Here is a 25869-nt window from a genome sequence, read left to right on the forward strand (position 1 = left end):
AACTTTGCGATTAACTGTTGATCGGTTCTTCATATAAGTAATAGAAAACATGATAAATATTTAATCTATGAACCTGTTACAGCAGAGAGAGTAGTTACCGTAGCAAGGTATGATGTAGTTGACATGTTTTTCATCTTGGTCGAGTTCTCATTTAGGATGTATAGTTAAGAATGGAGATTAGGGTTCTTGAGAGGAACCCGGTTTTAGGAGTGAGGAGGCACACAAAATTGTTATGTATGTATGATTAGGTTTTGATGTTAATTGTTATGTTATTATTTATCTCTCTTTATATACACCGAGCTAGTAAGGGTAATATGGTCCATCAACAATTACCAAACTAATATATAATAAGGTATAATTAATATTTTGATCTATTATAATATAAATGATTATAATAGACATATATAAATATATTTAATTATATATTAAATCTTACATTCTCCCACTTGGCCGAGTAATCATTTATTATGAGTATTAGATAAGCATGATCAGGAGTTAACACTCAGTTTAGCTTTAAACTTAAACTGGAGCAGAGAAATACAGTCATTGTATTGAACATCAGCTCAAAACCCCCATTAATCATACTGTAGTCCTTATTTAAAACCTAATTAGTTATGATCAAAATTTTCAAGTAAGCCCTTCAGAATGTTTGATTTGCATATTAATTCATCTATATGTCATTATGCATGCAAAACATATTAAGAGACATACAAAATCAAAATTGAGGAAAAAAATATAATTAGTCATTCATAGTACGATATGCAATTATACATGGTCATTAGTAATCCTGTCTTAATTATTAAGCGCTTTCATAAGACTTATGGGTGAGACTTTTAGTTATCAGATCCTAAAGCATATCATGAATGTATTCGATAAGAAAATTTAGATTCCTTAATTCGTTCATAAACGAGTAATTAGTTTCATATCGAAAGTTAATGCGGCACTTCTCGAACTGTTACCGTTTGAGAAAACATGGTAGTTGACTTTATCATAGTAAGCCTTCAATATATAATTTATATAGAGTTAATAAACTTATAAATCCACTGATAAATTTTCAACAACATTTATTGCTAATTTCGTTGTGATTAATCAACATGTTATGTCGTTATGACTTAGGTTGTTATCAGTTTATTATAACTCCTCCATGAGATAGATTTATCTACTGGCATAAGAATATATCCCAAAAATTACATTTTCTTATCTCTAAATATGACAAAGTTTAGAGTAATCTACCGGTTTGAATTCTCACTTCTTCTTTTAAATTATAGTCTTTCGTTTCTTTTAAAGATATTTTAATACTCTTTTAAATGCTTCACATTAATCTAGACATAACTAGTGTTTGCAATTTGATTAATATCTAAACGAGTGTATACTTGAACTTATATAAGGCTTCTACTTGATGAAGCATAAGGAAATTGTCTATGTGATCCCATTATCCTTTAAAGTAGAGTAATATTGTTTGTTACATGTGTAAGGAATATCTCTGATATCTATAATATCAAAGTATGTGTGAAAAATGCTTTAACTCATGTAACATATACTTGCCAGAAGAATGTCATCTATATAAGGACAAGTTTGTTTTTAGTTGCTCCCACTCATCTTGAGGTAGGTACATTAATCCACTTGGTTTTTGATGAAAATAATTGTATAAAGATTTCATCACATTTTGATGTTTGCGTTAACCCATATATTGATTTTATTGACTTATAGACTAAATGTTCTTTGACCTTTAGTTTATAACTTTTAGGTTGTTTTATGAACATATAAATATGTAAGCCGATTGTTAGGGAAAGTTGTTTTCATGTTCATCTAATGTAGCTCTTAACTATTATAAGCTACTAGAACAATAATGATCCTTAAAGAAATCGTTTGTAATATAGGTAAGAATATTCTTTGATAATTGGTTTATCCTTGAATATAATCTTTAACAATCAATCGTGCTTCTTACTGTCTTAACATTTCGTATTGGGATTTAGTTTAGTAATGAACACTCTTAGGTGATTCAACCAAATCTCAAAGCGTTAGCCTGACTTATGTAGTCAATTATGATTGATTCTAATGGTTTAATTATAAGGGGTAGGATCATTAAACTTTTCAACATCCATTTCAACTTTAGTTAGGGAGGTTACATAATCATCAATGTTAGTAGGTTTTAAAACCTAGATGGCCTCCTAAGTTGATTATTGGGTAATTTTAAAACTCTCGGATTTATGGATTAGCTCTTGGTTAGGTTTCTATCATTTTTAGGATTCTAAGTATGTAAGAGTTGGTGCAGTATGGTGTACAAGAGGTGTAATCGGAGTTTAAATATGGAGTAAAACTTAATGACTCCCCCCCCCCCCCCCCCGCCTCTTGTACTTCTTAAAAGTCATTATAAAGACTTTTACTGCTCCCACTGACCTTAGAAACCTTTAGAATATTAGCATGCTTAAGGTCAATAATTAAATATCAATATATTCTAATAGAGAAACAAGTTAATGATGTAAGTCGTTGAAGTTTCTCTTATGAGGATAATTTTAGTAAGAAATCGGAGTATGCCCACATTTCAGAAACAATTAAACTTTTGTAAGAGTAGTAGTAAATTCTAAAGAGATAAGTTTTTGATTGAATAGTGTTGTGATGGAGCAGTGTCTTGTACAAGAGGTGTAATTGAGATAATATCAAGTTTTCACTCCTCCACCTCTTGCAAATCTTGTAAGTTATGATCGAGACACTTAAGGCTCCCACTGATCTTTAATATCCCTAGAAAAAATACAAGAAAAGTTTCAATGATGTATGTGACGCGGAAATCTGTCATATATATGTTAGACTTGATTTGATTCCATTAACGTCCAGATGTCATAATAAACTTAAAGGACATATTTAGAAGAAATCGTATTAAGTATATATGAACGGATCTCTTTAAGTCCGTGGACCATAGTAGACTGATTATATACAAGTAAATAGCATTTTAAATGATAAAAGAATCATGTCTGAGTATTCCGTTTAAATAAGTTCCACGAATGTAGGTGAAATATAACTTTTCGTTGACTCATACTTATTTCTTAAGCCAAGTAATGTTTAGGGCATCTAACATATGTTTTAAAATCACAAATAATGAGATTATATGAAAAATCACCCTCATCAACCATGTCATGATTTATCATGAAATTTGGTTTTAATGGATGAATTTTATAGGTCTCATTTGTCTTTCGTTAAATTTTTATTTGCATGATAACAAAAGTTGTGAAAGTATATAGTATCATCTTGTTCTATTTTATAAATGTTTCAACCCAGATATTGATAACAAATAATATGAGAGTTTAAGGTAAGAGTGACTTTATGTTGGCTATGCAAACCTCATAACTGTCATAATGTAGCTTAAGTATTGATACTAAATTCTGATTAATCTCTAAAATATGTAAGGTATCACAAAGCATAATTAGAAGACAGTTTATCATGATTCTAATAACTTTAACATGTAAAATTTTCACTGAAACTCGTGTTAGTTATTTGTTGATTTCGAGTAAACATATAGAACTAGACTAAACCAATCATGTGTTAATGGGAATACTAAGATTAGCAGACTTTAATATCATTTATACAACTATGGGTTTTAGTTGGTTGTTCTTTTGAATTATGGATAGTCTTGTAATTTCTATGCCTAATCTAATGACATATTTTTGCAATGAGACTTCTCCTTAAAGAACTTAAAGCTGGAAGTAATACTTGTATTTTGTCTATGAACCTTAGAATTATCCTTTTTTAGGTTTTAGTGGTGTGAGTTGAATAACACCTTATTTCCAGTATCATACATTTCTTTTTTTGTACATATGTTGCTGATCAACACACTCATTTTCCTTTGGTACTTCTGAGTGTTATAGTTGATTCTTAAGGCACCAAATTGTACTACTGAAAATTTTAGTATGTAATGTACTGTAAATTTGTACTTATTTTCATGTGTGAACCCTTAATTTTATGGGTCATGGTAATGTACATTATGATGTATTCAGGGATATCTATTAACCTTATAGTTAGAATTTAGAAGGAATGCATGCATCTTAGGTATTATTTTGATTAGTCTTAGGAAAAACTAAATCTACAATAACTCTAGTAATAATATTTATTTAAATAAGTTCTTAATTATTATCATTATAAGAGACATTATGATTGATTCATCCCATTTGTTATGCTCTAGTTTTTTTAATACAATGATTGTTATTAGAAAGAGCAGTAGGGTAGTCATATCATGTCTTAAGGAATAATTAAAACTGAGAAGAGCTAAATATTCTTGAAACTCTTTATGATTTAAAAATTATATTATGTTTTATTATTAGAGTGGATGATTTGGATGAGATAGTTATTTATAGAAGAAAATTATAGTGGGTAATGCTATGGGATATAAAAGTAAGATAGATTAAAGTTTATGATCATTAGATTAATAAAGGATCATTAAGGTGTTGATCATTATATTTTATTGACGATGTGATATGTCTATTATTAACATCAAACTAATAGACTTTAATTAAAAGTTCTACTTAAACCAAAAATAAATCACCTTTGGGCAAAATTAAAATTTATTTAAGTATGTGTGGAAAACAATTGTAACACATCACCTTTGGACAGAAGTGAGACAATTATTTTAACTATGCACGGGCTATTTTGTTAGATAAAAATATAACACGTCACCTTTGGGAAGAAGTGAGACATTTGTATCATCTTAGGCAAAAACTAACAAAAGCTTTTCAGTTAGACTTGAATGATAGGGTTGATGTAACACATCACCTTTGGGCAAAAGCGATACTTCGTTATTAAAGTTTGGTGGCCAGGATCGATAAAACTTCGTTATTGTGTTTATCGATTATGGTCACCAAACTTCAATTTGGTATCAGAGCTCGGTTTACAAAACACCGAGTTCTTTAATTCGTCAAGATCTACGAAGGAGGTTTTAATTCACTATTTTTGGGTTATCGGCAGTGAAAGGAGATTCGCGAATTAATTCTACTTGTTGTGTTCAAGATTGAAGCAGAAGTTTCAAGATTCAATTTAAATTCAAGTGGCAATAATTGTTTCTGACTAAAAACTACAATTAGTTTTTTGTTCCAGATACTTTTAGACGAATTAATTCTAGGTGGAATTGATTCTTTTATTCCACTCCATACTTCTTTAACAACTTTGGGTTTTTTTTGTGGTGGTTAACGACATCTGAAGATATCAACACATTAGCAGTTTATTTTTCTTCCAAGATTTTTGAAAACTTACAGTTGACGAAGAAGAATAGAAGCCATGGGTGATCAGCCGAAGAACCAACCTAGTAATCAAACCTCTATTTCTCGTCAATGTCTGATGCTAACCGAAACGAATTACACCATGTGGGCTGCTCGGATCAAAGCGGTGTTCCGGTACCACGGAATATGGGATGTTATTGAGGCTGGAAGTATGGACGAGAAGAAGAACGGTGCCGCCATCGCTCTTTTCTTTCAATCCCTAACGGAATATCAAATCATGAAAGTATCCCAATACGAAAGCCCGGTATGTTGGAGCGGAGAGGGTTATAGAAGCACTACATACCCTTATAACTGAATTCGAAGGAACGAAGATGAACGACTCCGAGTCTATAGACGATTATTCAGGGAGATTATCCGGGTAAGCCACTAAATTCGCAGCACTTGGTTCCGCCATAGATGAAACAAGATTGGCAAGAAAGTTTTTAACCGGCGTGCCTAAAAGGTTCATAAATATTGTAGCTTCTATCGAGCAGATGGTAGATCTCAACGCACTCAAGTTTGAAGAAATAGTTGGGCGTCTTAAAGCTTTTGAAGATCGTATGAACAGTGTTGATGACGAACCCGAGAGTCATGGGAAGTTATTGTTCAATAAGGCGAGAAAGTTTAAAGGAAAAGGAAAGGGCAACGATCGAGACGAAGGAGGTGAATCGGGCTCGAGTAAGAAAATGGATTATTTTGGGGTTCAGTGTTTTCGTTGGGACGAGATGGGTCACTACGCTTCGGAATGCCCGGAAAGAAGAGGAAAACGAGCTGACGCAAACTTAAGCGAAGCAAACGAACTAGCAACAAAGAAGAAAGTGTTGATGAAGATAAGTATTAATGATCAAGTCATGTTGAATGAAGAAAACGTTCATCCTAAACGGTACGAGTCGGAACCGATGAATGGTGGTTTTTGGTACCTCGATAACGGGGCGAGCAATCATATGACAAGTATGAAATCTTACTTTTCTGAATTAGATGAAACTGTTGTTGGGAAAGTGTGTTTTGGTGATAGTTCGTGTGTCGACATCAAGGGAAAAGGTTCCATTACAATTATTTGTGATGATGATGTTGAGAGAATTATCTCAAACGTTTATTTTATCCCGAACTTAACGAGCAATATTTTAAGTTTGGGACAAGCAACCGAGCATGGGTGCAAGATGATCATGGAGGATGATCAACTTTTAGTTCTTGACAAATCGAGAAAGGTGATTATGAAGTCGGTTAGATCAAGAAATCGGTTGTACAAGGTTAGGCTTCGGGTTGAAACACCGATTCGGGTTGAAACATCGATGTGTTTGCTATCAATTACTTCGGTTAAAAAGTTTGATGACCGAAGTACCCCTGTGGTTAATCTCTGTACCGAACCCGCTAAAAAAGCATACCGGAAGCACGACCCGGTTCAAAACGAAATACATGTTTCTCGAGATGTAATTTTTTATGAGAAAATAGGGTGGGACCGGGTTGATAAAAACCGAGTAAATTTGCTTAAAAGAAACCCGAGTAAGGGTGCACAGAATGTTACAACCCAAGCTAAAGGTCCGGTTTGTTCTTTGTCTGGTATGCAAACTGATCCGGGTCCATCCACCATGAGATGGTTGACTCGAACCACTACTTTTCCAAAGAAAATTAATGATTTATGTTGGATAGAAAGGTTAGTTTCGAGCAAGGAAGAGAAAGTGATATTGATGACCCGAAATTACTTTTAATTCAAGATGGTGAATCGACGAGTAATGTTGAAACATCTGGAGTAAAAGAATGGGAGAATCGAGACAAAAGAGAGATGCTCGGAGTTAAAAATCCACCAATTTTCGAGTCTGAAATTAAGGGGGGTGATTGTTGGACATAATTTCCGTCCTCGAGTCAATGAGGCGGGTTTGGCCGACTCATCGAGCCTATGATGAGTCCGTGTCTTGTTTATCAAGTTGAGCACGTGACTTGGTTTACATGGAATAAATTACTTGGTGAACAAGTCGAGCCAATGACTTGGACAACAAGGAATTTATTTATTAATTATTATTTAAATTTGTTTTTACTAATTAGTATTTGAGTATGATAAGGAGTTTGTATTTTAGTCTAATTAGGTTTTCATTTTTAAACTAGTATATATACCTGAGCTTGTGGGTTATCTCAGTAAGAGTTTTCAGTATTGTAATTTTTTGAGCTAATGAGAATTATAAAGATCGAGCCTATGATCTAAACTTTGTTATTGTGTTTATCGATCCTGGTCACCAAACTTCACTCACCACTACCACCGACCACCACCCACCTTCGTCGCCACAGACCTCCATCATCCCACCCAACCAAAACCTACCACCACCGCCACCCGCTACACCGCCAACCACCGTCACCGACCGCCTCCAACCAACGGGAGACACCATCACTGATGGCCTCCCGGCCCACCACCACTGCCACTAACCATTACCCCCACCCACCAACATCGCCACTCACCACCAATTTATTTAATTCCTTCGTCTTTCTTGCCTACCTAACAACATAAAGTAATAATCGATTTCATTTAGTTTCTACATGGTAACCAAACAAGACAATGAAATAGTAATGATCAATTCCATTAATTTGTTCATTCTATTCTCGCGGCCATTCCATTTCCTATTCCATTACCCCATACAAAACAGTAGAAATGAGCTCGGGACGGTACCGGTACTGACCGATGCCGATCCCGAAATTTAAAATATTTGGTACCGATACCGAAATGCTTGGTTCGATACCGGTATTTACTGCCAATTTGTTAGCGTGTCACCTGTTGATTGGACCGCGTGGACTTCATCCTTTCTGCTCCCCCTCCTCTCATTAATTAATTACGATTAGTATAAATGGAGGGGATACCCCTTTGGGATTTCATTTCTCATCCCAGTTTGCATATTCTCCACACTTTCTTTCTCGAATCCTTGTTTCCTTTTATGGCTGAATCCTCTCAATCTTCCAAGGCAAAGAAGAACAATACAATGGAGTTCGTCGGTTGTCGTATGGCTCCCGAAAACTTCAATAATATGGTCAAGGTTTACGGACTTCGCCCTGAATTCGAGCTCGAGTTGCCCCGTTTGGGTCAGACGGCTCGACAAGCTCCTACCGGCAAGATTGCCGTGTATAATGAGTATTTTCTTTTGGGCAACTTTCGTTTGCCCATTAACCGATTTCTTTTGGGTGTGTTGGATGCGTTTGGGCTGCATCTCAGCCAGATTCATCCACTCGGAATGGCTTGCCTTCGTCATTTCGAGTATACTTGTCATTGCCTCGGCATTACGCCTACGGCTGACAAGTTATCGGTCTTTTATCGGTGGCGTTTCTCCCAGGGGTGGTATAATTTGTTTACCCGTCCTGGCGCCAACACCATTGCCTTGGAGGCACCATAGAGTTTGCATGAGTGGAAGAGTCTTTTCTTCTACGTTTCTGCGCGCATGGTTCCACATGCTATGTATTTTACGGATGTGAAAGAGCTTGCTGAGCCTAAACCGGTCCCCTATTCTAGGAAGGAATGGTTCACCACTTTACAGGTCATCCTTTCCCCACTCCGTCATTACTCGGAGCGCGCGTTGGTGCTATTCGGCATGAGTCGTATTTGGGAAGATACGACGAAGGTGCCGGTTATCCATAACGGCGGTCAAGGTTAGCATTTTTTTTTGGTAATATGATGTTTTGTCTTTTTCAAAGGCGGAGGATCCATGCTCCTCCTGCAACCCGCGCCTGAGGGCACCAAATTGTTGCGGCGTAGGGAGTTAGGTCCCCGCGAGGAGCCAATCCTTGTGAAGACCGCCCGCAACTTTGTATTTCCTCTTCCTATGGGGCAGTCATTGCCTCCACGACCGCCACCACCTCCCAATTTCGTTAACCCACAGGAGGGTAAGCCTTTAAACATTTTCTGTTGATAACGCTTGCTTTGTTTGTTCGTTTCCTAATGTTTGACTTACATTTTTCAGGTAAATGGTCTAACATTGTGCGCCTTCCTAAGTGCAGTGGTAAAGGCACACAACGAAGTAGCAGGGAGACGGTTGCGTCTCCGATAGATGCCGCCGCGAAAAACGCCATGGATGATGATGACGATTTCGTCCTCATCTCCACCATTCCATTTGGGCCTCCTGTATCTTCGTCGGCGACATTACTAGGCCCGCTTGGTTACGACGTTGGCGGTGCATTTTCCCCTGCTGCTTCCACGGTTTCCGTTGTTGCTTCTTCAATGGCGGCTGTTTTTGCCATTTTGCCGATGATGACAAGTATTGGTGACTTGTCGGAGGCGACGCATGCTGTACAGATGTTAAGTTTTTCGATGATGACGAGTGTGGTTGGCCCGTCTGAGGCCGAAACCATTGTGTCGACGGTGCCTGTGTCGGCGAAGACTACTGTTCCGTCCGCTCCCCAGTCAACGGCGTCGGCTGAACCGATGAAGGCAATTATGGATGATTTGCCTAACGTTTAAGTCAGCAGGTGTATCATTTGCTAACTTCATGAAGTCCAAACATTCCTCGCCAGACAAGGCTTATATCCTTGACGGCGACGAGGCTGTGCCGCCGCCTCCTTTTAATATTGGGGCGACGGTACACGGTAAATTTTTTGACTTCCGTGGTAGCAGTGGTGGCGGCTTGAGTAGCGGGGTGTTGAGTGTAGATACAGATCCCCGTGATTCCGTGGAGGCAAGCCAAATTTTTCGTCCTCGATGGAAGGTTACTCGCGGCGCAAATTTTGAAGACCCTGCCACTTGTACAGATTTTTTGGAACATGTTCTTCCTCCCGGAGAGCGCATTGCTCGTAAAATTCATCCTCGGAATAGTTTGTATTGTGACGCTGCTTTTCATCACGTCCAGTCTCTCTCCAGTTTTGCGGAGTTGATGCGCGAAAATCGCGCTTTCATGAGGAGAAGATCGAGGCAAGTGCCACGATGAGAAAGATGGAGCAGTCGGTGAAAAACACTGAGGCTGCCGCCTGGAAGGCGGGTAAAGAAGCAGCAGAGAACCACCAGGCTCTGACTGTTGCTGAAGAGAAACTGACGAAAGTTGAGGCAGATTTGGTGGAATCTGTCCGCGAGGTGCTGCTCGCTACAAAGAGCTTCAGGCTGCCTGCAAGAAGTCTAATGTTGATCTTGCCGATGCACGTGGCCGTGCTCTTTCTGCTAAGGAGGCTTCCGCCAAACTCAAGAATGAGAACGCTGCTTTGCACAAGCGTATTGAAGAGTTGGAGGCGGAAGCTGAGCTAAGGAAAGCGGATGCGGGCAAGCTGGCTGATACGTTAGTCTCCAATGAAGAGACTGTTATATCTTTGGCTGCTGAATGTGCCGCTGCTGCTGACCGCGATTGGCTGTTGAAACACGCCATCTGCAAGGCAATTCTTTCAAGCAACACTTTTGTATTTTTGTATTGTACTAACATCCTTGTTATGTAGGTTGCTCAACGCATCATTACTGATGACGATTTAACGCGTTGTGTTAGGACCCTTGTCACTGCTTCTCAGCAACTTGGTCACAAGACTGGCTTTCAGGAGGCTGTGACGCATATGCGTGATAACCTTCCTCATTAAGCCTATGTTCTTCATGCCATCGATGTGGAAAGTGAGTATAAATCCGCTGAGACGGGGTATGATGCTCTTACCTTTCCCATTCTTTCTGAAGTTGCCCAGTACGCCAAAGAGGAGAATGGCGTGCAACTACAAAGGAAGCTGCTGGAGCCTACGTAACCTGGTCCGTCAGGTAACGGCGATTTAGATGGCGCTGTAACTGTTGATCAGTCGGGTAAGAGTATGAATGATGTTGATTAGTTTATCCCCTTGATCTGCATAGTTAGGGTTGTAACTTCTTTTGCGGGTGTTGGTACCCGCTTGTAATTATTTTTTAAATATATGAAATGAACTTTGTTTTGTTTTTCTGTTTTTGAAATGCGGAGTATCGTTACCATTCAAATATGTTGACCCTTGGCCTGTATTTACAATTTTGGAATCGATTTACATGTAACACCTTCGCAGCTATGTCGCGTTCCATGTTCTTGGAATCGGCGAGCCATCGAGTTGCATCAATAAATAGGCGCCTTTTCCCAATACTTCTTTGATTTGATAAGGGTCTTCCCAAGATGGCGCAAGTTTCCCTTGCACTTGCGCTCTTGATGCCTCGTTGTTGCGAAGGACGTAATCTCCAGCATTGAACTCACAAACTTTTACTTTTGCATCATAGTACTGCTGTAGTTGGCGCTTGTAATTTTGATCTCGCATTGCGGCCAACTCTCTACGTCCTTCAAGGAGTATTAAGTCTAAACGCCTTTCTGCCTCATTATCATTTGGCAGTGTGATCCTTGGTGATGGCACACCAACTTCGGCTGGGATCATTGCTTCGGTAACATAAGTCAACCTGAACAGCGTTTATGCGTTACTTGTATTTTTTTAGGTTCGTATAGCCCAAAGAACATGGGCAAATTGATCAACCCATCCTAACTTGTAGTTCACCAGCCTCTTCTTGATGCCGCCGACAATGGTTTGGTTGGCGCGCTCCACTTCTTCGTTTCATTGTAGATGGCTGACAGAAGTATACGTTTGGGTAATGTTTAACTTCTTCAGCCATCCTTGGATGCGCTGGTCTGCGAATTGCGTTCCGTTATCGCTGACCAGATTCATGGGTAGCCCGAAGCGGCATACGATAAATTCCCATATGAATTTTTTGATGCTAGCCGCATTTATTGTCGCCACTGGCTTTGCTTCGATCCACTTGGTGAAATAGTCGATTGCGACGATTAGGAACTTTACTCGTCCTGGTGCTTTGGGGAACGGCCCTATTATATCAATCGCCCATTTTTGGAACGGCCAAGAAGCCGTTACTGGAATCATCGCATTTTTTGGACGCAAGGTGTTTGACACTGGCATCCGCTGCACCGCCTCAATTCTTTTTCTGCATCCACATGCATACCCGGCCAATAATATCCGGTATTCATGATCTTGGCGACTACCATTCTTGGACCCGCATGTACACCACGGATCCCTTCGTGAATCTCCCTTAACAGGTAGTTTGCGTCTTGTGGATCTACGCATCGTAGGAGTGGACCCAAATACGATCGCCTATATAGGATGACATTCTGAATTGTATAATTCAGCGCCTTGTGGCGATTTTTTTTGGCTTCTGCTTTTTTGTCTGGTAGGAGACCTGTCGAAAGGTAGGAGACAATTGGTGTCATCCAGTTTGGTTCCACCGTTGAACACACACAGACTTCCCTGTTCATTGTTGAAGGTGTTTCTAGTACCTCTATGCGGACATCTTTTGCGAGATGTACGAAACCAACCGATGCTAATTTGATCAGGGCATCTGCTTGTTTGTTTTCACTTCGCTTGATGTGCTTTACTTTGCATATGGGGAAGGTTGCCATTAACTCTTTAGCCTGCGCAAGGTAAGACGCCAATTTGGTTTGCCACTAGCATTGAATCGACGTGTGCTTCTAAGTGTCGGGCCCCTAACTTCTTGGCGATTCTTAACCCTGCCAACAACGGTTAATACTCTGCTTCATTGTTTGTACTTTTGAATTCTAGGCGTATTGCATATGTGAAGTGTTATCCTTCTGGGTTGGTTATTCTTAACCCTGCGCCTGCACCTTCGTCTTTAGATGCCCCATCTGTGAACAACTTCCAAAGTTGTTCCTTTTGTTGATCAACGGGGGGCTCTTTTTCTTTCCGGCATTCTTCCTCTTTTTCGTGAGGTACTTCCGTATGAAATCAGCCAAAATGTAACCCTTGATTGCTGGCCTATGTTTATATTCGATGGCGTGTTCTCCCAATTCTATCGCCCATTTCGCTAGCCTTTCGGATAGCTATGGCTGGCTCAATACGTTTTGTAAGCGATAATTGGTGAGAATGTGTATCGGGTGGCCTTGGAAGTATCTTCTCAGACGCCGAGACGTTTGTACCAGAGATAATACCAATTTTTCCAGGGTGGAGTATCTTGTTTCCGCATCTGCTAGGGTACGGCTTACATAATAAATTGGTGTCTTGACACCACTCCGTTCCACCACTAGCACCGCATTGATTGCTCTGTCAGAAGCTGCTAAATATATTATCAATGGTTCTCCCACATTTGGTACTGTTAACGTTGGTAACTCTGCTAACCGTGACTTAATCTCTCGGAATGTTGTTTCCGCTTCCGCAGTCCATCGACATTGAGACTTTTTGAGGAAGTTCCTTAAGGTTGAGACGAATGGGAAAGATCTTTCTGCATGACTTGAAAGGAACCTGTTAAGTGCGACCAATCGGCCATTAAGTGTTTGTACTTATTTAACAGATTTTGGGGAGGGCATTGCTAAAACTGCCTCCAACTTCTCCGGGTTGGCTTTGAACCCTCCGTTAGTTATAATCACCCCTAGGAATTTTCCCTCCTCCATTCCGAATGAACATTTTCTTGGGTTTAATTTCATGCTGATCGATCGCAACGTCTTGAAGGTTTCCTCAATGTCTTTTAGCATTGCTGCTTCTGTCTTGCTTTTGATGACTAAGTCATCCATGTAAACTTCTAAGTTTCTCCCAACCTAACATTTGAATTCTTTATCCATAAACCATTGATATGTTGACCCTGCGTTTTTTAGGCCAAATGGCATCATTTTGTAATAGTATGTTCCGTTGTTTGTTCTGAACACCGTTTTATCTTGGTCTCCTGCCTCCATATGAATTTGATGGTATCCTTTGTATGCGTCCAGAAAACATTAGAACTGAAAGGGGACTAATGTGTCCACTTTGAGGTCAATTTCTGGCAACGAGTAGCAGTATTTTGTGCATGCTTTGTTGAGATCTTTGAAGTCGATACACATGCGCCATTGCCTGTTTGCTTTGGGTACCATCACTGGGTTGGCTACCCATGTTTGGTATTGGATCTCGTGGATTATTCCCGTTTCTACCAGTTGTTGGACTTGTTCATCGCAGGCTTTTACTTGGTCTGGTCCCATCTTCCTTCGCTTGTGTACCACTGGCACAAAAGCCGAGTTAAATTTTAGCTTATGCTCTGCCTTGCTTCTTGGGACCCCCGTCATGTCCGACAGGGTCCAAGCGAAGATATCCACGCTCTTGACTAGCAAACATTTTAGCGCCGCCCGCGCCTCCTCTGAGATGGTTGATCCAATGTTTATGCTTTGTTCTGGAAATTCTTTATTGAGCACCCATTTTTCCGCCTCTCTTTCTTTGCTGGTTTTTGATATCTTTTGTGGCGGTGTTTTTCTTTCCGCCACGTTGCATTCTTTGTTGGCCTGGATCATTGCTATCCCCATTGGAGTTGGTACTCCTAATATGCCATGGGCTGTCGAGGGGTTAGCGTTGAAGTCCCCAATCGCTTCTCTTCCCAATACTATATCATAATGTGGGTGGGGTGTTTCCATGACCAAGAAATCTACATCTTCTGTTCGTGAATGTATCCCGTCATTGAGTTTGACTGGGAATGTCAACTGTCCCAGCGGATATTCAATACTTTGATTGAAACCCGCTATAGCAGCATTGACGGGCATCAACCTCTGCATGTCCTTTTCTTCCAGCAAATCGAAGCATTGGCGATACATGATGTCGGACGTTGCTCCCTCGTCAATGAAAAAACGTTGTGTTTGGTAGTGTCCGAATACTGCCGTGATTACTAATGGCGCTTTCTTGTTTGCTCCTCCATTTACTTTCGGGAAGATGACCTGTTCTTCTTTCCAGGTTGCATGTTCCACCTGTCTGCGCTTTTTGGATTGTACGCTGCCAGAGATCATGTTGTCGTGGAGGTCCTTGATTTTCTTTTCTGGCCTTCTGCTATCTCTTGGAAGCAGGCGTCTGTACCTCCCCTTGATACTCTTGACAAAATGGTCTAGCTTTCTGTTCCTAACGTACTCTTCAATGGCGTCCTTCAAGTTGGAACACTGATTCGTTGTGTGGCCATGTTGTTCATGATAGTCACAATAAATTTTCATGTCTGTGTTTGGCCCCTGCTTGATTGGAGATGGCTTCTTGAGTTGGATTCCTTCCGTATACATGATTTGGGCTGAGCTTTTGGTCAGCGGAGTCCATCTGGACGCATTCGTCTGCCCTTTCTGTCTATTTTTGAAGGGTCCGTATGCCATGGACACCTTTTGCTAGCTTTCATTGTTTAATCTTGACCATACGAAGGATATCTTTTTGTCTTTGCGGGCTCTGTTGATATCCTTTCTGGAATCGTTCTTTGCCAGCTCTTTACCCAGACTTTTCTCCACTCTTCCATACTTCTTGGTCACGGTCATGACGTCATCCCATCAGTGTGGCATGCCATCTCTGCCCGTAAGGTTCCAAATCAGATCGTCACATTTTAAGTTTTGGCGAAAGGATGCACACAACAGCTCTTCGCTCACGCCACTGATGTTCAGACCCTCCTGGTTGAATCTGGTAATGAAATATTCCAACGTTTCATTGTCTCTTCTAGCCACATTTAAAATATCTGTTGGGTCACTGATGTGGCGCCGTTGTTGGCTAAACTGTTAGATGAACTTCTTCGCTAAGTCCTCCCAACTTGTGATCTGGCCTTCTAGCAACCTTTCGAATAAGGCTCTAGCCTCCCCAACCAATGTTAGCGTGAAAATGTGGCACCATAACGGCATGGTCCACCCTGATACTAGCCTGGCGGCTGTATAAGTTTGCAAATGATCATCTGGGTCTGATATGCAATCGTACTGGCCAACTCTTGGCAGAATTTTTGGATTTTCTGGTAACTCCGCTTCGGCGATTTTTGCCACAAACTTTGATTTTCCCGCCGATGTTGTTGGCCGGTATGGCTTGGAAAAATCTTCTGTTGCATCTGGATGATATTTTACCAGTTTCCCTGGCATTGTCTAGACCTTTCTAACTAGCTTCGTAGTCTGGATCGTCTAGACGTGAGTCGACCTCTAGGCGTGACCGATGTGATTTGTCTCCTGCGTTGCTGTTTTGCCGATCAGGTGGTGATTTGGCGGCTGGTGTTTTTGAACGAGTTGGCGTTGAGTTTTCTTCGTACTCTTCTTCTTCGCCATTGCTGCTAGCTTCTGCATCGAACAGCATTCGGGGTCGAACGACTGCCGCCATTTTTTCCTGGGCTTTATCCCTGAGTTTCTGTTGTTCAGCTTCTAGCCAAGCCATTATGTCTAGCGGCATGGTTAGTTGTGAACGTGGTTTCGTTTTTGCTTTCTCTGTGATAGTAGGGTGAAGGGTGGACGCGTTAGCGATGCCTTCACCACTACCTATGATGTCCAGAATTTTAATATTTCCTTCTTTGTTGGCCTTTGAGTGTTGGTGTAGTTTTTCCACTCATCTGAATCAAGAATGGAGTGATTTTTGAGTAACTGTTCTAGCTATATGCACGGATGGCGCCAATGAAGAAACACAAATCCGCCCCTCAAGGTCTAACACGTTAGTCCGAGGGGTATGGTTAAGTATTCCCCACGATGGGTTATAAAACCTTCTTGGCGCAGACGATTATATCCTGCAAAATAGAACACCGTGAGCTCGTTACGAGGAATGGGAGGATTCTCTCGTAACCACCTTCTGGCGTGAGAATCAGTATTTGATCGTACAAGTAGAATGTATTGAGAGTAGTAATAACGGATTGTATATGTTTTTACGGTTTGGAGATCCATTGGTATTTATAGCCGGAGGAGAGAGATTATGACCAACCACCTTGTCAGGTTTTCCACCAATTATATTCTCCACCCGTGCGGTCGTGGAGGTTGGTGGAGGTTGGTGGACATCATGGTCTTTTGACATGGACGTGTTGTACTGTTTCGTACCGCCCTTTATGTGTTGCCTAATCCCCATTGTTTGGGTGGTATTCCCTATGTAGATTGTACCTTTTTGTCCTGGTGGAAATCTTTGCGCTACCATTCCATAGGTGTCATTGAATGTTTATTATATTAGGCTACATCCTTGGCGCCATGCAGTATAGCTGGCGTACAGCCTGTACGCTAATGTTAGGGCGTCAAGCTTTCCGTCAAGCGCATGAACTACCCTCTATTTGGGTGTTGTATTTATCTGAGTGGTGGGTTTAATACCCTACCTTTACACAAAAGTTAACCAAATTTAACAAACAAATGAAAAATATTAAAAAGAAAAAAAAGGCAATTTACCAACTTCTCTTAGCCATCAAACAATGACTGAAAATTCAATACTTGATGGTAAGATGGTTAGTGATGAAATAGGAGATAAGAGGATCAAACTATATAAAATACAAAAATTTAGTCGCTAAAAAAATAAAAAAAAATTTACGATATATCTTATTTGATATTTGTGATTGGTTATTATACATATATAACAAAACACAACTCATGATAGTAACATGTTCAATTATGATCACTAGTTTTTATTTTATCGGTCGTTTGAATTACTGACGGGTCCCGATCATTTTTATTTCACCTCATAAAGAAACTCCATCATATATATGAAAACAATTTTGGCCCAACTTGAAACCTCCTATATTTTCGTCACAAGTGAGATTTGAACCGAAGAACTCCTCCATTTTAAATTCAATCCATTAGGTGGCTCACCTCAACCACTTAAGCTAGTGATCATTGGCTTTATATTATTGTAAACAGTTGCATTTAAAATATATATTTTTGGTATCATAAACTATCACTAAAAGGAATTTGCGCAATAGCGGTGTCGCCGCTAAAAATCCAAATAGTCGTCACTAATAATATGTTAGAGACGACATGTTGAACCAGACATCGATACCGGAATTAGTCACTACTAGAAAACAAGTTATTTTCTCACAAACATTTCCTACATATTTCCTACGATAGGTAGTTCCAACAAATTTCTAACAAAAAAAATAAGCTCCAACTTTGCTACAATATTATCTAATAAACATTATGTTAAGTCAAAATAGTTTTTTGTAAGAAAGTTGTAGATACTTTACAACCACATGTTCTTGTAGCAATTCTGTAAGAAAAGTTGTTGGAAAATGGTTGAAAACAATTTTCAAGCATGTGTTTGCATGTGTTTTTCCAACAACTTTTTTGTTAGAAAACTGTTTGAAATTAGAGTTTTCCAACAAATTTCCTACAATTCAGTTGTAGAAAAACATCTCTTATTCTAGTAGTGAGTATTTTTTTTTGGTTTTTGTCAATATAAAACACGTGTTGATATCTTCTTGGCATATTACATATTTTTTTGGGTTACATGAGATAACTTTTGTGTAATTAATAAACCTATGTGAATAAACTTTTTTATTTTGTAATACGCATTATGTTTGTTTTACCAAACTGATATTGCTAAAACAATTATTCTAGTAGTATTCATTTTTATGGTTTTAGGTTTCGATGCTAGTTGTTTTTGGTATTTTTATATCTACCCGTAATCATATCAAAACCTTACTTTGTAACTCGTAACTTTATGTTTTATATTAGGTCTGATACTATTGTAAACAATATTTAGGGTCTGTTTGGTATGAGGTAATGGAATAAGCGATGAAATTCAATGAGCGAGGGAATGGAATAGACGAGGTAATGGAATGGATCATTACCATTTCATTGACATGTTTGGTTACCATGTGAGAATGACATGAATTATTAGTTTCTAGTTTTTGCTAAACTAGAAAAAGTCATATTAGAATAAAAATAGTAGTGAGTGGCGCTGGGATTGTGGTGGTACGCAACGAGCAGTAATTGTGGTGGTGGGTGGTGGGTGGCAAGAGCGATTGTTTGTGGTGGTGATAGTGGGCGGTGGTGGCGGTGGTAATTGGAGGGTGTTAGTGGTGATGGCTGGGAGCGATGGTTGGTGGTGGTGGCGGTGGGCGGCGATGGTAGGTAGTGGTGGGTGGTGGTGGCGGAGGCGGGTGGTTGTGGCGGCGGAGGCGGGTGTTGGTGGCGGCGAGCGACGAAGGCTGGTGTTGGTGGCGGGGCGGTGGTGGGTGGTGATGGCTAGCGAGGCAGTGGTGGTGGGGGAGAGGGAGAGGGAGAGGGCAATGGGCAGTGGTGGTGGTGGTGGTGAGAGGGCAACGTGAAGTAATGGTGGGAGGGTGGTAGAGGTGATGTGAAAGGTAGATGGAATGAATTTGTGGTATTTTAGATGGATTGGAATGAACATGGTAGTGGGTGATTCCATTTCATTAACCAACCAAACGCATTATTCTTCATTCCATCATAATCATAATGGTTCATTCCATTTCGTCTCTCATTCATATAAACCAAACGTTACAGGATTCGTGCTGCATCACGCAAGGACTTCCACTAGTTCTTCCTTGTAACGTGATAGATGAGATGTCAATATCTTTACCTCTCTATATATACCCTTCACCTGTATTTGAACTTCAAGCGACTTGATTGACATATATTAATCCATCTCTCTTGATATACAATATGTCTCTACGAAAAGATGATGTCATTCGACCCATTGCGAATTTTCCTCCCGAGATCTGGGGAGATCAATTTCTCGTCTTTACAAACATAATAAACGAATTATTTAACGTCCTTTTAGGAAGACTCATACAATTAATTTTTGTATTAATGTTTATGCTCATTTGAGTAATATTGATCTTGATATGTGCTGTGTATATATAAGCAGCAAGAACAAGATGAAGTTGAACAGATGATCAAATATTTGAAAGAAAAAGTGAGTAAAGAACTACTGACAATGCTGGATATTCCGACTCAACATGCAAAACTGTTAAAACTAATCGACTCAATCCAACGCCTTGGCGTTGCATATTATTTTGAAGACGAGATTAACCAAGCATTACAACACATTTTTGATGCATATGGTGATAACTGGAAAGGCACTAACGCTTCCCTTTGGTTTCGTCTCCTGCGACAAAAAGGATTTTCCGTTTCAAGTGGTTAGTGGCATAATTAAGTTCATTTTGAATATTATGATGATGCAATATTAAAAACCTGATGTTGTATTATATATATGAATTGAACAGATGTTATCAATCAATACAAGGACAAAGATGGAGCTTTTAAAGAGAGTTTAAAAAATGATGTTCACTTGTTACTTGAGTTATATGAGGCAACCTGTATGAGGGTGCCTGGGGAGGTCATATTGGATGAGGCTCTTGCTTTTACAAACACTTGTCTTGGTGACATAGCAAATGATCCTGTTTTGAGAAACTCTTTCTTTTCTACCGAGATACAAGAAGCGCTTAAGCAACCTTTGCATAAAAGGTTACCAAGACTAGAGGCATTACGCTACATACCATTCTACAAACAACAAGCTTCTCGTAACGAATCTTTGCTAAAACTTGCTAAGTTAGGGTTCAACCTACTTCAATCACTGCACAAGAAAGTGCTAAGCCAAGTCTGCATGTATAAAATTCTAACTACTATTTTTTGTCTCATCTTTCAATACATCAAAGTTAACCAAGAATTGAATTTATAGTACATATTAGTAGGTGGTTTAGGAACGAGACATCTACTTCTAGGTTTTTTTTTTTAAATTCTTGTACTACTTTTATGGTGTTAGCTACGTACCTCTATAAGCGAATGGCAAGTTCGCTTGTGATAAAAGAGAACTCCATAATGTTTGGTGAAAACTATATTGGGTTCGTTCATTTATCAACCCAACAAACTTTGCATGATTAGCTTGTAGCTAGGGTAGCGAATAGCGTAGAAGTAAGAGGTTTCAACAAAAATCTAGAAGTACCGGTCTTGTTTCTAAATAACCTACTTCTAGCGAAACCCTCAAGAATCACTTAGCGAGTGTATATATTTATTGCAGGTGGTGGAAAGATTACGATGTTCCTAACAATCTACCTTACGCCAGAATTAGACCAGTTGAGTGCTACTTTTGGGCATTAATGGTGTCCTATGAGCCACACTATTCTGTATCTAGAGTCTTCTTAGCAAGATTTATGTTGCTTCAAACATTTTTTGATGACACTTATGATGCTTACGGGACATATGAAGAACTTGAGAAATTTACTGAAGCAATTGAAAGGTATGCTATAAAGGAATGTGAAGTTTGTTAAATTAACTAAATTTCAATTTATAAACTAAGTGACAAGTAATTTATAGGTGGTCAGTTACACCATCGGATGAGCTTCCTGAAAACATGAAACTTTTATATCGAATCCTCATGAATCTTTTTGAAGAAATGGAGAAAATCTTGTCGAAGGAAGGAAAAGCATTTCATCTTAACTATATGAAAGAGGCGGTAAGTTTCAGCTCATTCTAGCATATTTGTGTTGTATTTGCAGGTGGTTAGAAGAATAAATTTAAATGTATCTTGACATTTTCCGAAAGTGTTTGTACAAATAAACAGCAAACTCATTCAAAAGATGGCATTGGAATGTTCGAGTTAGATGGTGTGAAAAGCAAACTCATCATGTTCGCTGGTGATTAAGGAAGCAAACTCCAAGTTTTGTGAATAGACAATCTTGCTCTAGATGGAAACTCTTAGAAGGTATGCGCAATTCGCGTGTGTGACAAGCGAACCTAAAAAATTCTTTGTTAGCTTTTGCATGAATTCACTACACATACCTATTTTTACAATTAGTCTTAAAAAATGCCTTTAAACAGCCATTCTCCAAACCACTTATAAATTAATCCAAAATAACCCCATATAATCTGTTTGTACTCATCTTTGGACTGATCTTAATTAGTTCCTCGACTTATGAAACATATTGATATTGTCACTTACGATATGTTTATGGTCATGTATAGGTGATAGAGTATGTCCAAAGCTACATGACAGAAGCGAAATGGACGAATGAAGGGTATCTACCAACGGTGGAGGAGCACTTAAAGGTTTCATATATTAGTATCGGCTATAAATGTGCTCTAATAGCAGGTTTGGCAGCCATGGGTAATGTTATCACACATTAGTCGTTCAAATGGGCGTTAAGCAGTCCTCCACTCGTCAATGCTTGCGGTCGACTTTGTAGAACCATAGATGATATTGCCACCCACAAGGCACATCATATCAAACTGTGATATTCGCAATGCTACAAAGAGAAAGTTTTCAACTGAAACATAGCTTTATTATTCATGCGAAGATTAATATTATAGTAAAAATTGCAGGAAGAGCAAGATAGAAACCATGTTCCCTCTAGCATTGAATGCTACATGAAGCAATATGGTGTTAGTGAGCAGAAAACCTATGAATTGTTCAATAAAAGAGTTGAAGATGCATGGAAAGAACTGAACGGAGAGTTCCTTGCGTGTAAAGATGTTAAGCTTCCTATAACTATGAGGGTGATCAATTTCGCACGTTCCATGGAGGTTCTTTATAAGAACAAGGACCATTTCACAAATGTTGGAGAAGAACTCATAAGTCATATCAAGTCTCTTCTTGTTAATGCAGTCATGATATGATATTCAGCAGCCATATTTCACGCATTTGGCTAGCTGTGGTAACATTAAATAAGATGTCAAGTGGTTTAACTAGTTACTTGGGCAGCTTGAATTCTAATATTGCTATGCATGTACTAAGTTTTATTTTGCATCGTATTTTGGTGTTTGTGTAATAAGGTGTTGTGTTATATGTATTCTAAAATAAATTGTTTGAAGGCCATTCAAACTTATAGCTTCCTGTAATCCAAATGAACTTATAAATTAGTAAGTGTTCTGATTATGTATGAAACCGGTTCATAAAACCACTTTCCATTAATAAGAATTATATTATATATATATATATATATATATATATTACAATTTGAAACTTTCTATTGCATCATAACTTGTACATTTTGCTTCTTTCTTTGTACACTGACCTTGCCTCTCTATGTTATATGAGCTGAAGCTAAGCTTAACCAAATTCGTGCTTTACAAGTTGTATAGTTGGTTTATTTTGTTATACATGGTGCTTTAAACATTGTAAATTTGGCTAAGTGTATTGTACCTGTTTTTATCGGTGTTTAAGTCACCACGTTATACAAGTGTCTTCTTCACGACAAATATGTCTGACTTTTGCATGTTCTTTCACCCTTTGCCTTCTCTCTCTTTTCTTTTGTATGCTTCCTTCTCTCTTATGATGGTTTTGTAATTATAAACACATAAATGTTTTGTTAACTTAACGGATATTTTATAATCCCGTCTTATATATATATATATATATATATATATATATATATATATATATATATATATATATATGTGTTACATTTTCGATCCTTAAAGTTTTATAAGTCTTCCGCAAATAAACGTAACTCTGATATATTTACAATTACGATACCAACTATTGAGTCACGCTCCTAGGCCCTAGACGGGGGTGTGACAGTATTTTATAAACATTTCAGGTAACTATGATTAAGAAGCATATACAAGGATTAAGAGTCATATATGAAGTTAGACTATCGCAATACGAAAATTGTGACATTCGTCAATTTCGGGTCTCGTTTGTATTCGTTTATCATGTAAACCGACCATTTTGTAAACCAAAGCTTATGATATAATCAAAATGATGGATTTTATGTTACAATATTGTTTTGCACTTGTTGGGTCTTGAAAACATTCTTTTTGGTCCTTAAAACTCTTTAAAAATGACTTAAACCAAACTTTGGGGACTATTATTGCCATTTACCAAAAACCTGTTTGACCATTTCAACCATCACATGCATCTTTACCCTATTTGTATGAACCATACTCTTACCATTATAAAAGCAAGGCTCCATACACCATTTTGGTTGTTCATCTTCTCCAAAATCTCTCTCAAATCCAAGTATTCATCTTCAACATTTTGTTATTTTGATTTCTTAAGGTCAACTAACTATAGTCTTTCATTTTAACTTGTTCATCTAATATTACTAACATTTGAATATGGTGGTACAACATATATATAATACACACCCCTTGTTTCCTTTATTTGTTACTTCACTGACTTCGGTTGGTTAAGTTTCGAATGTCATAAGGCAAGGCTTCATGGAGGACTTCGTGTTCTTGATATATATATTATACACACACATAACTTATTATACATATCACTTATGACTAACTTCTAACTCTTTTAGTTTGTTCATCTTATTTACAAGTTCCATGGTGTGGGTTTGTATAAGACTAACCTCGGTTTAACCGAAACTAGTCCAAACCAGAACCGAAACTAGTCCAAACCAGAAACCGAACTTTTGTTTACTAGTTTTGTTAAAATAGTTGTTTAAACATGTTTATTGCTAGATTTGAGTTTCAAAAATCATTTTTACAAGTTCTTTGATATTAAGCATATGGAATCCATCTATGAACTCGTTGGGAGATGGAAACCGAACTAAACCGAAACTTTTGCTTAAAAGACTTGTAGTTAACTTTTTAGTTATAAAATTTAAGTTTTCTTCATTTATAAACCAATATACAAGTTTTATGATATTTGGGCATGTAGAAACCATCTATAAACTATTTGTGAGATGGAGACCGAACCAAACCGAACTATACCGACTTTTACTCGCTTAAGACACACAAGTGTGTTTTTAGCTATCAAGACTTGTATATTTCTTTAAAAATAGTTTACAAACTGATTTTAATTATTTTCTTAAGTACTTGGAATTGTTGGATCCAACTTGATCTCATCACATAGTTTGGACCGACAAAATCGAACACTCGCTTAACGTGCGTTGTTAGTTCTAAACAATAGATCTACATACTTGGTTAAATGTTAGTATATTTTAATGAGTTATCTCATAACAATTAATATGTTGGAAAGTTGACTTTAGGTTTGACAATTTGTCAAGACCCGAATCGACAACCCGAACACTCGTTAAAAACCCGTTTTAGTATCTTTGTCCCAAAGGAACTTGCATTTTAGCATTTTTCCCACCTTATTACTTAACATTGGTTAAGTAAATATTAAGGTTAGATACTTTAACCCGGTTTCGAGCAAACTTACATTTTTAAAGGATTGTTATTATAAATTCTTAAATAGTTACATTTTAAACCTTGAACTTTAATTGTTTACTTTTTGCAACAATTATTTTATTTAAAGATCTTCAAGACAACCATTCTAAATCCAAGATTTTATTGTCATTTAGGCATTGCTCGTTAAACTTCATCCATCCGGTTATTCATCTTTTACCTATCAAGTTTTATACTTGAACGTGAGTAACTTCATACCCCGTTTTCTATCTTTTGTTTTGGGGTGACATTTCATACTTATTCAAATCAAATTCTTTATACTTGAGTCTTAAACCACAAACGTTGTTGTATACTTTACTGGAATAATTGCTCGATTTGGTGTTCTATGCTTATATGCCTATGTGTTTATCGCTTTCGGTTGGTGGAATCTATAAATCTTAGACTACTTGGCATTCACTTGTAGCAAGGTGTCGTTAACGTAATGCAATTAACGATATTCTATTAAATCCTAGACTACTTGGCAATCCCTTATAGCTAGGTGGCGCTAACGTAATTCTATTAACGATAACTATCCAAGTTTATAGCCATTATTTATGGTTTTGTATACTAGTTTTGTGGCTTTTCATACTATATATCTATTGTTCAAACTTATGAATTGCTCACCAACCTTTGTGTTGACAAACTTTATTTTATGAAATGTTACAGGTTTGCAACTAGGTTGATTTGATGATTGTGGAGGAAATGAATGCCAAGACCTTTAAGTTATTTAGCAAAAATAAAAAATATTTGATTTGCTATATTTTGTTATATCTTGTTGTTAACTATCTCTTGAATATTGTTATGTGACATTTTCGATGTTGTGAAATGAAATGAGTTTGTTAAATATCGTCGCTTTAAATTAGTGTCATGCG

At 38.2% G+C, this 25869-nt stretch overlaps 1 pseudogene across 1 annotated transcript; it reads left to right on the top strand.

The window, feature by feature from the left end:
• Positions 1-19540: 19540 nt before the first annotated feature.
• On the top strand, positions 19541-22492 carry LOC143610357 (epi-cedrol synthase-like; annotated as a pseudogene). The gene is made up of 7 exons (XR_013149577.1): positions 19541-19615; positions 19743-20016; positions 20104-20485; positions 20898-21116; positions 21194-21332; positions 21842-22090; positions 22199-22492. The product of XR_013149577.1 is annotated as an epi-cedrol synthase-like (transcript).
• Positions 22493-25869: the final 3377 nt, after the last annotated feature.

Source organism: Bidens hawaiensis, unplaced genomic scaffold (assembly GCF_021521415.1).
Source record: "Bidens hawaiensis isolate Kalapana, Puna unplaced genomic scaffold, B.hawaiensis_p1.1 tig00025840_1, whole genome shotgun sequence".
Lineage (NCBI taxonomy): Eukaryota > Viridiplantae > Streptophyta > Magnoliopsida > Asterales > Asteraceae > Bidens > Bidens hawaiensis.